This window comes from Rhinoraja longicauda, chromosome 9, assembly GCF_053455715.1.
Source record: "Rhinoraja longicauda isolate Sanriku21f chromosome 9, sRhiLon1.1, whole genome shotgun sequence".
Taxonomy (NCBI): Eukaryota; Metazoa; Chordata; class Chondrichthyes; order Rajiformes; family Arhynchobatidae; genus Rhinoraja; species Rhinoraja longicauda.
Window position 1 is genome coordinate 25,049,057 of NC_135961.1, and position 16,109 is coordinate 25,065,165.

General features: G+C 42.4%; 1 long non-coding RNA gene across 1 annotated transcript in view; it reads right to left on the reverse strand.

Moving 5' to 3' along the window:
* The window catches only part of LOC144596932 (uncharacterized), a 41,567-nt gene that overhangs the window by 23,913 nt on the left and 1,545 nt on the right, over positions 1–16,109 (reverse strand). The window contains exon 2 of the long non-coding RNA XR_013547665.1: positions 15,150–15,220. This is a non-coding gene — a long non-coding RNA (uncharacterized LOC144596932). The remainder of the gene's footprint in view (positions 1–15,149; positions 15,221–16,109) is intronic.

The window sequence follows — 16,109 nt, forward strand, 5'->3', positions numbered from 1 at the left end:
TCCCTGTCCGACCAACAATGCACAGAGACTTCAGTGGTAGTGTTGTGGGCCTTTGTCCAAATTGCAATAATTCCTTGTTTTTACAGTTTATTTTTTACTGACTGAAATAAAAACATGCAAATGCTAAAAATCTGAAATAAAAATAGAAAATGTTCAAAATACTCATCAAGTCAAGTACCACACAAGGGCAGGGAAACAGAGTTCTTCCAATATTTGTGTTCTCTTTTTTTCTTTGGAATTAGATTACGTAACATAACAAATAACAAAGTGCTGGAGTAACTCAGTGGGTCAGGCAGCATCTCTGGAGAAAAAGGATGGGTGACGTTTCAGGTCGGGACCCTTCTTCAGATGGGTCTTTCTACACAGACATGTGGCTATGTGATTCCAATTCAAGGCAATTGTTTATTCAAGCGTTGAAGGCTACTATTCTATTCAGGGCAATCTTCTATTCAGTTTTGGTCAAATCGATCATGGAGAGGATGCGTTTCTGATGACTAACCTCCATGGGTTTTTGAGAATATCACCAGCATCCTGCTGCACTGAGTTGTTTATCCAAGTTTGAGAATCACTTTACCATCCTCACAATGGTGCAGCAGTAGAGTTGCTGCCTTACAGCTCCAGAGACCCGGATTCGATCTGGACAAAGGGGGATGTTTGTGCGGAGTTTGTACGAGGCCTAACTCCCACATTCCAAGGATGTATAGGTTAATTAGCTTCTGTAAAATTGTGCCTAGTGTGTAGGTTAGAACTAGTGTACGGGTGATCGTTAGTCAGCATGGACTTAGTGGACCGAAGGGTCTGTGTCCACACTGTATCTTTAAACTAAACAGAAACAGTCCAGGTAAGGACAGAGGAACAGAGTTCGGGTTCGTGTTAGGGGCAGGCACCAACCCCCACCAAGCCTGTCTGACGGACAAATAATTTGTGCCTATCTTTGGTTTAAACCAGCATCTGCAGTTCCTTCCTGCACTAATAACTCACATTGAATTTGACCACCAATTCTTCTTCATCTCCAGTGATACCCTTCCTTTACAAAAAAATCCATTGAGTTCAGTCTTGAAAGTTCAAAATATTTAGCCAGAGTAAATTCCGAATTCCCAAACCCTTTTGCACTTCACAATTTGACTTCTGAATGATTTAGTTTCCATTTTAGGATTGTGCCCTTGATCTAACCCAAGATCACAGTATGCTCAGAGTGTATGGAGACACGTGATGTATCAAATGTCTTGCTCTGGGCACAACATCATGCATGACAATGCAACACGGCGCTGAGCTGGATTAAGGCTGTGATTAATGTGAAGTCATCGCAGATATGCAAACTTTGTACTCTGTAAAACCCATAATGAACAACAACAAAAAAGTTCAGTAAATATATAGTTAAGTTTAGTTTAGAGATACAGTGTACAAACAGGCTCTTCTGCCCCTCGATTCCGCACCGACCAGCGATCCCCACACCCTAACCTAAGACGGCATGGTAGCGCAGCGGTAGAGGTGCTACCTTACAGCGCTTGCAACTCTGGAGACCCAGGTTCGATCCTAGGATAGTGTTAATGTGTGGGGATCGCTGGTCGGCGTGGACTTGGTGGGCCGAAGAGCCTGTTTCCACGCTGTAGCTCTAAACTAAACTATCCTACACACACTAGGGACAATTTACAATTTTACCAGGCCAATTAGTCTACAAACCTGTATATTTTTGGAGTGTGGGTGGTTTCAGTGGTTTATCAGTAAACTTTAATCTCTGCCATTCTCTGCATTTTTCTGTGAATTTTTATCATTTTACCTGGGTTTAATATTTTTCAAATATCCAAAATCGAAGACACAATTTTATTCTTCATTTATTTTGACCAAAAGCAGCATCCCAAGCATTGTAAATTTATTCCATTAGTAGGTGGTCTTATCCTAGATATCAGCAGCTATATATATTTATGAGTTCAAAGAAAATAAGTTCATAGAATTTAAACCCAACACATAACCACAATTGCTTATCAGCATTATCATGCTGGATAAAAGATAATGTGCACATTTTATATTTGACTGGTTTGAAATACGGTTCAATAAAAAAACACTAAAAGATGGTACATCTGTCCTCACATTAAATTAAATGATCTTTCCACTATTTTCACTGCTTCTAATGTTGACTTTATGTCATGATATGACTGAAAATATATTTTCATTTGAATTCTTGTTTCAAAATCTCTTTGATGGTTTATCTTCCAATTTGATGAGACATCCTTTCGTTTGACCCAGTTCATAATGAAAACTGGTCTCTTGAATAAATATTTGATTATTTCTTTCTGTTTAATAGGTATCAGTTTACACTGAAATATGCATACAATTCAGTAAGAATCATACTATACATAAGCACAATCATACGTTTCGTTGAGTTTAGAGATTCAGTGCAGAAACGGGTCCTTCAGTCCACCGAGTCAGCCCCAACCAATGATCATTCTGCACTATCCTACATGATAGGGACAATTTACAATTTTAACCAAAGCCAATTAGCCTACAAACCTGCACGTCTTTGGAGTGTGGGAGGAAACTGGAGCACCCGGAGAAAACTCACGCAGTCACGGGGAGAACGTGCAAACTGTACAGACAGCACTCATAGTCAGGATCAAACCTAGGTCTCTGACGCTGTAAGGCACTGTATCACCCTCAAGTAGAGACCAGGACTTGCCCCGCACAAATCCTTAAACTTTCCCTGGTCTTTTGTTAGGTTTTGTAAAGTTAACCTATGTCTTTATTGTTTTTATATTTCCAGTGTTTAATCAGGCAAGCTCTAGAAACAGTCTTAAACTGTGCACCACATTTATACTATAGGACAGAAAATATTATGGAACCGTAAATGTGAAGAATCATGGTGTAAGAACGTGGTTTGACAATGGCCAAAAATAATACTTCACTAGATCGCCACAATTTAACCAGGAGAATTGGGAGAGAACAGGATTTACTGTGCACTGTATGTTATCATTGTGAAATTGGGATCATTTGTACTTTCTGTCCACTGTAAGTCCACTGTAAGTGTGGGATTAATCATACTGGATACCATCTGGTGTCATTTTCAGGGCTATAGAACCATACCGCAGAGGCCTTTTGGCCAAGCATGTCTAGACCAACAAACTATCTATGCTAAAGATAGACACAAAATGCTGGAGTAACTCAGTGGGTCAAGCAGCATCTCTGGAGAAAATGGTCAAGTGATATTCTGGGTTGTGACTCTTCTTCAGACTGACTGCAGTCGGGAGAGTGGGAAAGAAAGACTGGAATCGAAGAAACACATGACAAATCAGGACTGGCAACAGATGAGGGGTGCTCCCCTGATAGTCTGAATTTTGGATGGAGACACATGTGAGCTCAAGAGGGAGACATAGTTGCAAACTGTGGAGCTGGTTAATGGACAATGGAGAGGAGGGTGGAAGAGGGAGGGGAGAGGGACAAGGGAGGTGGTTGTAGAAGTTAGCTAAAATTAGAGAATTCAATGTTCATGCTGTTGGGTTGTAAGATACCCAAGCAGAATATGAGGTGCTGTTCCTCCAGTTTGCACGTGGCCTCACTCTGGCAATGGAGGCGGCCTAGGACAGAAAGGTCAGTGTGGGAATGAGAAGGGGAGTTAAAGTGGTTAGCAACTGGAAGATCCAGTAGGGCCCAGCGGACTGAGCGTCAGTGTTCAGTGAAACGGTTACCAAGTCTATCTTTGGTAAAAACCAGCATCTGCAGTTACTGTTTATAACAATCAACGCTAATCGCATTTAGCAGCACTTGTTCCTAAGGGCCTGTCCCAGTTATGCGATTTTTAAGGCAACAGCCGGCGACTGTCAAAGTCGTAGCAGATCGCCAAAATTTACTTTTACCCTAGAACAATGACCACGACAATGCCGAGTCAGGTCGATACAAGTAACTTTTTTTGTGAAACTAGCACCTGGCTAAGAGATTACACCATCTTTGGAAACATCGCGAAATTCCCACGCTTACCTGACCGTCAAACTGTCGCCTCCAATCTACCTGTCGAATGTCCTGACGGTAAATAAATTGGTTAAACAAAACTATCTTCTGGTATCTTTAAATGCCTTTTCTTAATTTAATATTACGTGCATCTGCGACAACCTAGCAAACCTGGGGACAGCATGCAACAATGCCCGCAATAAGCTACGATACCTAGGGGACAAGCCAGCTGTCGCCAAGAAATTTCTATCTAGAAAATGTTTCCACGACACGCCGAGATCCGCTACGATTCATTAAACTCCTCATGATCATGCCTGCGACACCCCGGCGAACATTTGGCGACAGCCTAGTCGCCGGCAGTCGGCTTAAAATCGCCGAAGTGGGACTGGCCCTTTAGTTTTCTATGCTTCGGCAATTTTATTGCTCTTCCAGGTGCTTCTTAAATTTTGCGAGAGTCTTTGCCTCTATCACCCCCTCAGATAATGGGGTCCAAATTCCAACTACCCACTGGGTAAAAAATAATCTTCTTCAGATTAACTTTAAAACTTTTATTCTTCCTTCTGTTCTGAGACACCTCTGTTGATGAGATGAGTTTCATAATATCTACCTATTCTGTGCCTCCCTAAATGTTGTGTACCTCCATCAGGTTCCCGCTCAGCCTCCTTTGCTTCAGGGAAAAGAAACCTGGCCTATTCAGTCTTTTTTCATAACCATAATATTCAGTCCCAGGGAAAATTGTGAAGAATCTCCTCTGCACCGGAGATGTTCATGTTCATGGTGAATCTTCACCAGTGAAGATCATTCATGATGTCATTCAGGTGCACGGTGGCGCAGTGATAGATTTACTGCCTCACAGCACCAGAGACCCGGGTTCGATCCTGACCCTGGGAGCAGTCTGAATGCTTCCTCCTGTAATGTGGTGGGTTTTCTCCAGGTGCTCCAGTTTCCTCCCACATTCCAAAGACGTGCAGGTTTGTTGGTTAATTGGCCTCTGTAAATTCCTCTTAGTATGTAGGATGCGAAAGTGGGATAACATAGAACGCGTGCATGAATTATCGATGGTCGGCATGGACTTGGTGGGCTAAAGGGTCTGTTTTCGTGCTCTATCTCTAAACTAGACTAAGTCGCTTTTAAACACTCCCCCTAATTTTATGCAATGTGCATTTAGCAATCGGAAGAAGTCCCCAACAATGGAATTTTAATAACTAATCTGGTATATGCCATAACGTTCCTGGCTGCTATTTTTGATTCTACTTTTGCTCACTTATAAGATGTAAAGTTGTATTGGGAGCAGTGTGGCTAATAATGGACTGCCTCCCTGACTCATTCAGAAGAAGGGTCCTGACCCGAAACGTCACCTATTCCTTTTCTCCAGAGATGCTGCCTGTCCCGCCGAGTTACTCCAACTTTTTGTGTCCATCTGCGGTTTAAACCAGCATCTGCAGGTCCTTCCTGCACTATGGAGAGCTTTTTCTTGACTTCATGGGTTTTTAAGAAACGAGTTGTTCCCTGGTGTGGGTTTATTACTTGACATAGCCCAGTGCAGAATGACAGAGAGGAATAGATCCATATATAAAATTATATAGCTGGTTAACTATTACATCCACATACAGTTATAAATATAATCAACTATAAATTGTTGTCTCTATTCTTTGAACTTTATCGCAATCTGCACTTGCATCTCTGAAGTATCTTGTCCACTCTCTAATAAAAATAGCTATCGTGCACATCTGGTCTCATATCCTGTCCTACAATGTGAGATGGGAGACCAGAAATTACTTGTACCTTCGCCTTTGATCATTTTAGGCCCAGAGAGTCCTGGAGAGGTACAACTCTGAAGAAGGCTCTTCGGCCCACAAATCTGTGATGACCATCAATCACTCATTTATACTAATTCTACTCTATTCTGTTTTATTCACTCCAGATTTTATTGGGGGGGGGGGGGGGGGGGTTTACTGTGGTCAATTAAACTTGCATGTCTTAGGAATGTGGGAGGACATCAGATCATTGGGAAACCCAGTCCATTGCATAGAGAACTTGCAAATTCCATGCAGACAGTACCCAAGGCCGGGATTGAACCTGGTGATTGGAGATGCGAGGTAACGGCTCCACTGCCTGCACCACAGTGCCTCTGTGTCTTGGTTCTATCTGAGCCTCAGTAATAGGTGACCCAACAATAGCCTCGACCATCTTATATAACTTTGATCGTGGAAAAGTGCAGCACAGAAACAGCCCTTTCGGCCCACAATGCCAAGATAAACTAATCTCCTCTGCCTGCACATGATCCATATGGCTCCATTCCCTGCATATCCATGTGCAATCCATCTATCTAGAAAGCTTAAGTGCCATTATTGTATCTATCTCTGCCACTACCACTAGTAGTGTGTTCCAAGCATCCACCTCTCTGTACATAAACACACTTGCTCTGCACATCTTCTTTAAACTTTACCTCTTCCACCATAAAGCTATGCCCTCTAATCTTTGACATATCCACCCTGGAAAAAAGGTTCTGAAAATTTTATCAGATCTCCCCTCAACCTCCAGCATTCCAAAGAAAACTTCCCAAATCTGACCAACCTCTCTTTACAGCTAATACCCTCTAATCCTGGCAGTATTCTGCACCCTCGCCAAAATGTCCACATCCTTCCTGTAATGGGGCAACTGGAACTGTACGCAAAACTCCAAATGCGCTCAAACTAAAGTCGTATAAAACTGCATCATGACGTCCTGATTCTTATACTCAATGCCTGACCAATGAAGGCAAGCGCACCATCTGCCTTCTTTATCACTCTATCTACTTGTGTTGCCACTTTGAGGGACATATGGACTTGACCTCCAAAATCCCTCTGTGCATCAATGTTGTTAAGGGTCTTGCCATTAATTGAGTACTTCCTCCACTGAGTTTCCTCCACAGAATCCAGGACATGTGTGCATGTCAGTCTCTCCTCAGCTCTCCTACTGCTTTTAGTTTTGCTTCCTTGTCATGCAAGGTGAATGAACTTGAAAAGTGAGTATTGTGCAGACTGTTTGGGTGATGGTTGAATATTTTGCAGATTGTGTATGGTGTTTGTGTGGGGTTAATGCCAATGCCAATGGGCAGTGTAGTGTTATGGCAGGGCTTATAGCTCCAATAACCTGGGTTTGATCCTTATCTCTGAGCTGATGTGTAGAGTTTGCACACTCTCCCTGTGACCTTACAGACCCCTCCAGGCGCTCTGGGTTCACTCCCACACTCCAAAGACAAAGGTTAACTGCTTGGTGAACTTTTGTAGCTTTGTCAGCGGCAGAAATGTGGCGACACTTGTGCACTGGCTAGGTGAGGTTTGTTCTACGATTTTAATGGGTTGTATGCAAAACAAAGTGTTTCACTCTCCCTAGGTACATGTGACAATAAAGTATCATTGAAAGTAACATTGAATCATTGAATCAAACTCTAATTGACCGTCAATGTAGGTGGCTGGTGAGATCATTCAAGTATAATGGGGAGGTTGGATGGAATGAACGGCAGGTGTGAGGATATAGGTTACAGAGAAATAAGTTAGGGAATGGGATTGTTAGGCTTGACTCTTGCATGTGGTCTTAGTGGACTATTTCTGTACACTTTACTATTTGCCGATTGCGCTTACAGTAGGTCTGGCAATACTCTATTGAACTGCATGCAAGAAAATAATTTCACAATTATGTAAGTACATGTGACAGTAAAGAACCATTGACCATTGTTCTGTGAACTAGCATAGACTTGAATGGGTTCCTACGATGCCCAAAGGAAATAATGAAACAAACTGCATGAGGGTGTTGTAGAGCAAACAAAGACTGGGACTGATTGTAGATGGGTGATGATGGATTGAGTCATGTCTGAGGCTAATGGTACAGCTGCTTAAAAATGGCGTTTGAAGATGCACGCAGTGATCTTGACTCCAGTTCTTGCAGCACCGCGAGATTGCCAGTGCTTTAGTCATGCCGTTGATCGTAATGGTCTCTGCTACCGATGCCTTCCAGATGTGTGCCTGGAGGGCTTCGTGACCCCTTACATCTGTGAGACATCTCTCCTCCTTTGTAACGCTCCCATCCAGGCCTCCAGTGTACGGAGACCTTAGAATCCTACCGTGCCGCTCAATGCTTCTGCACTCAGCTTCAGTTCCTGAGAGGACACACTCAGGGAGACTGCAAGTGTCGGAGTCCAGAGCAAACTGCCGGAGGAGCTCGGCTGCATGTGTGGATGGAAGTTGACAGTCGGCGCTTCATCTGAACTAATGAAGGGTCCTGACCTGAAACATAGGAGTTCAATTGGCTTGTAGAAATGAGGAATTGCAGATGCTGGTTTACCAAGGAATGACACAAAATGCTGGAGTAACTCAGCGGGTCAGGCAGCAGCCCTGTAGATCATGGATAGGTGACGTTTCAAGTTGGGATTCCATTTGGCTTGGCAGGGTAGAGGATGATGAGAGGATGCTTTCCCACCTGAGCGAGACCAGAACGTGGGGTGGGGAGGGGAGCAGTCTGCAGTTTCAGAACAAGGAGTTTCATCTCTTAGGTTGTGATCCTTTCAAACTCTAGCCCAGACCTATGAAAGTCCGGTCACTGAATACACTTTGGGACTATAAGGGGAGCAAGTAGGGGCGGCACAAGGGCGCAGCAGTAGAGTTGCTGCCTCACAGCCACAGGGACTCAGGTTCAATCCTGATTACGGGTACCGTCTGTATCTAATTTGTATATTCTCTCTGTGACCATGTGGTTTTCTCCGGGTGCTCCAGTTTCCTCCCACATTCCAATGACATCTAGGTTTGCAGGTTAATTGGCTTCCCTAAGTTGCCCGTAGTGTGTAGGATGCAAAACCGGGATAACATAGAACTAGGGTACGCATGATTGTTGGTCGGTGCGGACTTGGTAGGCTGAAGGGCTTGTTTCCACGCTGTATCTCTAAATTAAACTAAACTAACAAGGAAGATGGAGCTAAAGCTAAGTACAGATCAGCCAAGGTCTTATTAAATGGCGGATTTATTCACAAAATGCTGGAGTAACTCAGCAGGTCAGGTAGCATCACGGGAGAGAAGGAACGGGTGACGTTTCGGGTTGAGACCCTTCTTCAGGCGGAACAGGCTCGGAAGAACATATGGTCAGCTCCTGCTTCAATTTCTCATGCCCTTATGACATCAATCAGCACTTGCTCCAGCAACGAAACACCTTCCTTTTAAGAGGTGCAGGCTAACTTTAAACAGTGCAGGTTGGATTTTACCAAAGTGATTCATTCACGGCTCCTCTTTGATCCATCCAATCATTCTGAAAGGTGGAGCGGCAGTGGCCAGATGCTGAATTCTTTGGCATCAGGAGTCTACGCAAACATAACATGTTCTCAACAATGCAGTCTCCAGCCAAGCGTGAATTACACGTCATTCTCCCAACGCTCCCTGTACATGAGCCCTTGCATCCCGCCTGCAACGTGTGGTCCAGGTCACGATTGGAAATTGTCAGTTCCCAATAAATAGGGTAGTAAAGAGGAAATTAAACAACATGGCTCCAATCCAATGTGAACAAAGCAATAAGTCAAACAAGATTTCAATAAAAGTTTTAATAAATCAGTAGATGCTTCCAAGTAGGTTTGTAAACTTCGAGGAGTGTATATTTTTGTATCAGCTGGATTATTTCATTTTGGCTTTTGTCTGCCATCTCTTCTGATGTCAATGCTTTTATTTCCCTTTTTATTATTTGATGAACTGTTCCCTGGCACGTAGGTGATTGAAGGAGAGGGTTCTGGCAGCAGCAAAATTCAAGCTTGGGGGAAGGAGGGAATCAGGAAGAGGGTTTATTGGTGAGGTCTGGAGCAGCATTCTCATTCTAGCCCATAAGGAAACATTTCAAATTTTCAACATAAGAACATACGAAATAGAAGTAGGAGTAGGCCATTCAGCCCTTTGCATCTGCTCTGCCCTTCAATGAGACTATGGGTCATCTTTTACCTCATTACCACTTTCATTGGCAAACCCTAGAGACATTCCCTAAATATCGAAATTACTAATCAGTGTCTGCAACTTAGCAAAAAGACAATAGATAATAGACAATAGGTGCAGGAGTAGGCCATTCGGCCCTTCGAGCCAGCACCGCCATTCAATGTGATCATGGCTGATCATTCTCAATCAGTACCCCGTTCCTGCTTTCTCCCCATACCCACTGACTCTGCAAGACACAAAGTGCTGGAGTAACTCAGTAGGTCAGGCAGCATCTCCGGAAAACATTGTTAGATGGCTTTTTGGGTCAGAACCCTTCCTCAAACTGACTTCAGATAGGAGTCTGGAAAAGGGTCCCGACCCAAAACATCACCTATCCATGTTCTCCAGAGATGCTCCCTAACCCGCTGAGTTACTCCAGCACTTTGTGTCATTTTTTGTAAAGCAGCATCTGCAGTTCCTTATTTCTACTCTGTAACTTAGCAACTGGGTTTCCACAGCCGTCTAAAGTTGGTAAAGAATAACAACGATTTGCCGCTCTCTGCATGAAGAAACTTGGCCCTGAATGGCCTTATTTTGAGGCTACGATCTTGGTTTTGGGCAGTCATCTTGGGCAAAGTATCTGGAAATTTTGAAGATGACAATGTGCATCCATCATCTCCATGTCCGTGTCAACACAATACCAAATTAAATGAATCCCTTCTGCATCCACTACCACTCCTGGCAGAGTGTTCCATGCACCCACCACCCTCTATGTAAATAACATGTTGCACATATCTTCTCTGACCTTACATCTATGCCCTCTAGTATTTGACATTTCCACCCCTGAATAAAGGTTCTGATTGCCTATCCTTGATATGCCTCTCATCATTTTCTAAATTTCTATCAGGTGTTCCCTTAGCCTCCAGCACTCAAGTGAAATCAATCCAAGTTTGTCCAAACTCTTCTAACTAATATCATAAGGGTGGCATAATGGCGCAGTGGTAGAGTTGCTGCCTTACAGCTCAGAGAACGGGATTGATCCTGACTAATGATGCTGTCTGCATGGACTCCTACATCATGGTCTCCTACATATGCTCCAGTTTCCTCCCACACTTCAAAGACGCACAGGTTTGTAGGTTAATTGGCTTCGGTAAAAATTGTATTTTGTCCCTAGTGTGCTGGATAGTGCTGATGTATGGGGTGATTGCTGGTCGGCATGGACTTGGTTGGACAAAGGGCCTGTTTCTACGCTGCATCTCTAAACTAAACTAAACTAAACTAAACTAAACTAAACTAAACTAAACTAAACTAAACTAAACTAAACTAAACTAAACTAAACTAAACTAAACTAAACTAAACTAAACTAAACTAAACTAAACTAAACCCTCTAATCCAGGCAGCATCTTGGTAAAGTTGTCTACTTGTGCTGTTACTTTCATCAGTCAAGAAATTGAATGTAGAATTTGGATTTGGATTGTTATGTTTCAGTTGTACAAAATGTTGATGAGGTCATACTTGGAATATTGTGTTCAGTTATTCACCCTGCTGTAAGACAGATGCCATTAAGCCCATCGAGTGTACTTTATATTGATGAAATACTGAATATATTTATCTCATTACTGAAGCAATTGTTGCCATGACACTAAAGACAGAAGTTCTCCTGGTAAGATGCCCAATATTGTGTCAGTACTCAGGCTGAGTGGTGGCTGCATGAGGTGAGGGATGGCATGTTCGCTGGTCAATGTACCTGGATTGGCGCATTGATGGAGTGGGCCTCTGGAGACCCTGCAGCAGCCTTGGGCTCAATTAGATTGGGCACCATTCTAAGTGGCCAAGCACCCGGATTGGACTTGGGCTGTAGTGGCTCAGAGTAGCAGAGCAGCGGTGGAGGGCATTGACAACTTCACCTGGCCAGGCCGACCACTGCATTCCAACCCAGTGCCACTGCCAGAACAATGGACCTTTATGGTCAAGTTAAGATTGAACTTGAAGGGTACAAAATGGCGCATTATCTACTATTCTCACACTCTTGTACTTGAGTATGGTTACGCCTATCTAATGTAAGATTTTTACTGAGCTGCATGCAAAAAAGCAATTTCACTTTCCCTTGGTACATGTGACAATAAAATATAATTTGAACCATTGGACAGAATATTATTTGCTCATTCTACTTTGAGACCAATATATGCAAATTGGTTGTCACATAATTTTTAAAAAGGTTGCATTCCACTGGTAGTAAGCCCTTGATACTACTTCACAATTAGGATCCCTTCATAGTTTTTTGTTAGTACAGGAAGGATATTGACTTGAATGATGTGGAAGATCGCAGAGCGTACAATTAAATTGCACTTTCTATGTTATGAAAGGGAGGGTTCCAGTTACAAAGCATCTTATTATGTTTACAGAAAATGTTAAATGATTTCATTCAGGGATTTGTTTTTGAGGTTAGAAGACTGTAGTTAAGAATGCAAATATAGCAATCATTCAATGCTTGTAAGGCTTCTCTGAATAGCAATGCATTGTTGGACTAGAGTCATAGAGTCATAGAGTCATAGTCATAGAGTCATAGAGTCATAGGGCTTTTTCACCTAGCTTGTCCATGTTGACCAAGTTAGCATTCTGGGCTAATTCCATTACTTGCATTTGGTCCATATCCCTTTAAACTCTTCCTTTCCATCTATTTTTCAACTACATCATTTGTTTTCTAATCAATACTCGGGGAAAGAAAAAAACTTTAACAATAACAACAGGAGAATTCATTCTTTAAATAGTAGCATGAAATCTTTAGCTTTTTAAGTGTTGTATTTAACATTTGCCACCTAATATTGCAATTATCCAGATCATGGCTATCAGGAAGCTATTTTATTATTTCCTTAATTGTGTCTGGCATATAACCACGCCTGTCCTTCTAGCATTTCACCAGAGTATGAGAGGTCTGACAAGGCAGCATTTTTTCAGTAATGCATGGAGGCAAAAACTTTCAATGACTCGTGCTTTTGTTTCTTGATAAATTTCATCAGTTCTCCCTTGTTCTTGGGAGATATGTTCTGCTTGGCATTAGAAATATAATGAACCACGGTTTCAAAAAATCACTTCCTTGATTTCAAATGTCTCCATACCTTGCCTCGCCTTACCTCTGCACCTTTTGTAGATATCTCTGAAGAAGGGTCTTGAAACATCACCCATTCTTTCTCTCCAGAGATGCTGCTTGTCCTGCTGAGTTACTCCAGCCATTTGTGTCTATCTTCTCTATTCCCTCATTTCTAGCCTCTTGATCATCCTATGTTTAAATCTCTCAATCATCGCCATTCATGCCTTTAGCTGCCAAAACCTCAAGGTCCAGTTCATTTCTTAGTCCCCCTTAAGACCTGCCTTAAAAACTGCTTTAAAATCTGTTTATGTGGTTTAGTGTCAAATTCTGTTTGGTAACTCTCCGGTGAAGTGCTGGGTGATTGATTCCACTGACTAGATAGTTTAGAATGAGCGAGGTTGATGTCAGTTTTATATGAAGGACATTGTTTCTTGCATAAAATTCACCCAAATATGTCACACAGCAGTAATTAATGTTCAGTCCAGGTCTTTGTAACGTCTATGAATTAAACTTTCTGACTAAACAAAGTTCCATTTCCATTCTGACCATTTATACTTAAGCAGCAAATATCTTTTACAACAGAACCATGATGACACAGAAACTAGGGAATCATAATAAGACCTGTGATGAAACGATATGATGAAATATCTCAATTCAGCTTTCAAGACTTCCTTGAAAACTTCCTGAGAGGCTGTCACTGCCTTAATAAAATGATAGATTAACTGTAACTCAACTCCTTACGAATTATGTAATACTGACCTCATAATGGATGATCTTATGTCTGTTAATGAGTATGGAAATGAGCCAAGTATGAACTGAAATATATACTCAAAATAAAAGACCAGTACGTTTGAATGCCATATAGAGTCACAGAGTTATAAAGCGTGGAAACAGGCCCTTCGGACCACCGAGTCTGCACCAACCAGTTTTTATGAGCACATAGAGCAGAAGTCAAGAGATCCCTTAGAGTATTGGTGATGGGTGATCCACTCACAATTGCTTTCACATGGTCTCACATTCCAGTACACGCAAAAATGCTATTTAGCCACATGTTGTGATACTGCAAATGTGGTTAGCAGGTCCAGGACCGTTTGGCCTATTAGTGGAGGTAGACCATGGTGCCAGGGCATACATTTATATGCTCTGCAAGCTGAATTTTCTTAAAAGCTGAACCTGCCTCAGCTAAATCAAGATCTAAAGTCCCGAAGTCCAGCAGCACAGTGGTGCAGCGGTAGAGTTGCTGTCTTACAGCACCAGAGACCCGGGTTCGATCTCGACTAGGGGTGCTGTCTGTTTGTACGTTCTCCTTGTAACTGTGTGTGTTTTTTCAGGGTGCTCTGGTTTCCTCCCACATTCCAAAAACGCACAGGTTTGTGGGTTAATTGGGCTTTGGTAAAATTGTAAATTGTGCCTAGTGATAGTGGATAGTGATAGTGATCGCTGGTTGGTGCGGACTTAGTGGGCCGATGGGCCTGTTTTTGTATCTCTAAAGTCTAAAGTCTAAAGTCCAGTAGCTTACCCTCTGATTTTGAGGGTCCATTCACTTGAGTGTTAATGCATTCAGAAGAAAATTACAACATCATTGCATGATACAGTGTAAAAAGAGTCTTTAAGCTGCCTGCACTGATGAGCTGGAAAAAAGATTTTTAACAATATGATGAAACCGATCATATACATGCCCACAAACAGCAAGATTACACTTCCGTGCTCCTTTGTGACATTCACAAAAAAAACTTCTCAAATGATTTTGTCATTTTAGTTTTCAGATTGTGTACTGTCAAGACTGAATCTTGTTAAAGATACAGTATGATTTGCAGGTTCATTTTATTGCAGTGTAAGATCTACAAATTGAAGATAGTTATCACAAAAGAGACAAGAATATTCTGGCCAAACAGGATGTAGCTATTTTGAGATATTGGAATCTTTCTTCTGTTGACTATGTTTATGTTACGGGCTTGCAGTATCTCAACAACAGATGCGGAGATATTTCTTGATAGCGGAAGTCATGTTTCTGCCCTTTTCTTAAGGGAACACTGATTAACAATCCTGATTTATCCTTTGACCTGGTCACATACCCTACCTTTCCCCTTCCCGACAAACAACATGTGTACAGTGCTGAAAGAAATCGCTCACGGCCTTCTGCCACATGATTACCATGGGGAAAATGGAATGATTCATGCATCACTTGCCTAAGAAAGCTAAAGGTTAAGGTCTTGTGTTGACACCATCCAGTGGGTTCCGTTAGGGCTCCTTCTTTGATCTTCCAGGGTCACATGAAATAGAAAAGTCTACAGTTTAATGCAATTAACTGGAAACAAATTAGCATGATACAGTCTACGCAGATTGGAAAGCCCGACTCTTTCTATCTTTGTGCATTATTCCATTGACAGACTGGTCGATGTTGACATGTTTTTGCTTTTATTAGCATATGTCTTTCCACCACCTTAATGTGACATCATAACAGGTAAGAAGGAGAAAGTTAGTGGGCGTTAGGAATTGCTCATCAAATTGGCATAAACTTGACAAACAGAAAGGCTTCCTTCTATATCAAAAAAAGTGTGAAAGTATCCTAACAATCACAGTTTTAAACATGTGTAGAAAGGAACTGCAGATGCTGGTTTGTACTGAAGATAGACACAAAGTGCTAGAGTAACTCAGCGGGTCACGATTGTACTATTTACATTGATCAGCACTTTAGACTTTAGACCTTAGAGATGCAGTGCAGAAACAGGCCCTTTGGCCAACCGAGTCTGCCCTGACCAGTGATCACCCCGTACACTAGCACTATCCTACACACTGGGGATAATTTACAATGTTACCGAAGCCAATTAACCTATGAACCTGTACGTCTTTGGAGTGTGGGAGAAAACCGGAACACCCAGAGAAAACCCACGCGGCCACGGGGAGAATGTCACCTTCCTCTGTTGACTTATTGCCTGCCACGTTTTGTCCTGCCTCGCTCCTTTTCCAGATTTCTTCTCTCCCTACAATCAGTCCCAACCCGAAACATCACCTAGCCATGTTCTCCGGAGATGCTGCCTGACCTGCTGAGTTACTCCAGCTCCAGAGGAGAGAGAGAGGGGAGAGAGAGAGGGGAGAGAGAGAGGGGGTAGAGAGGGGGGGAGAGAGAGAGGGGGTAGAGAGGGGGG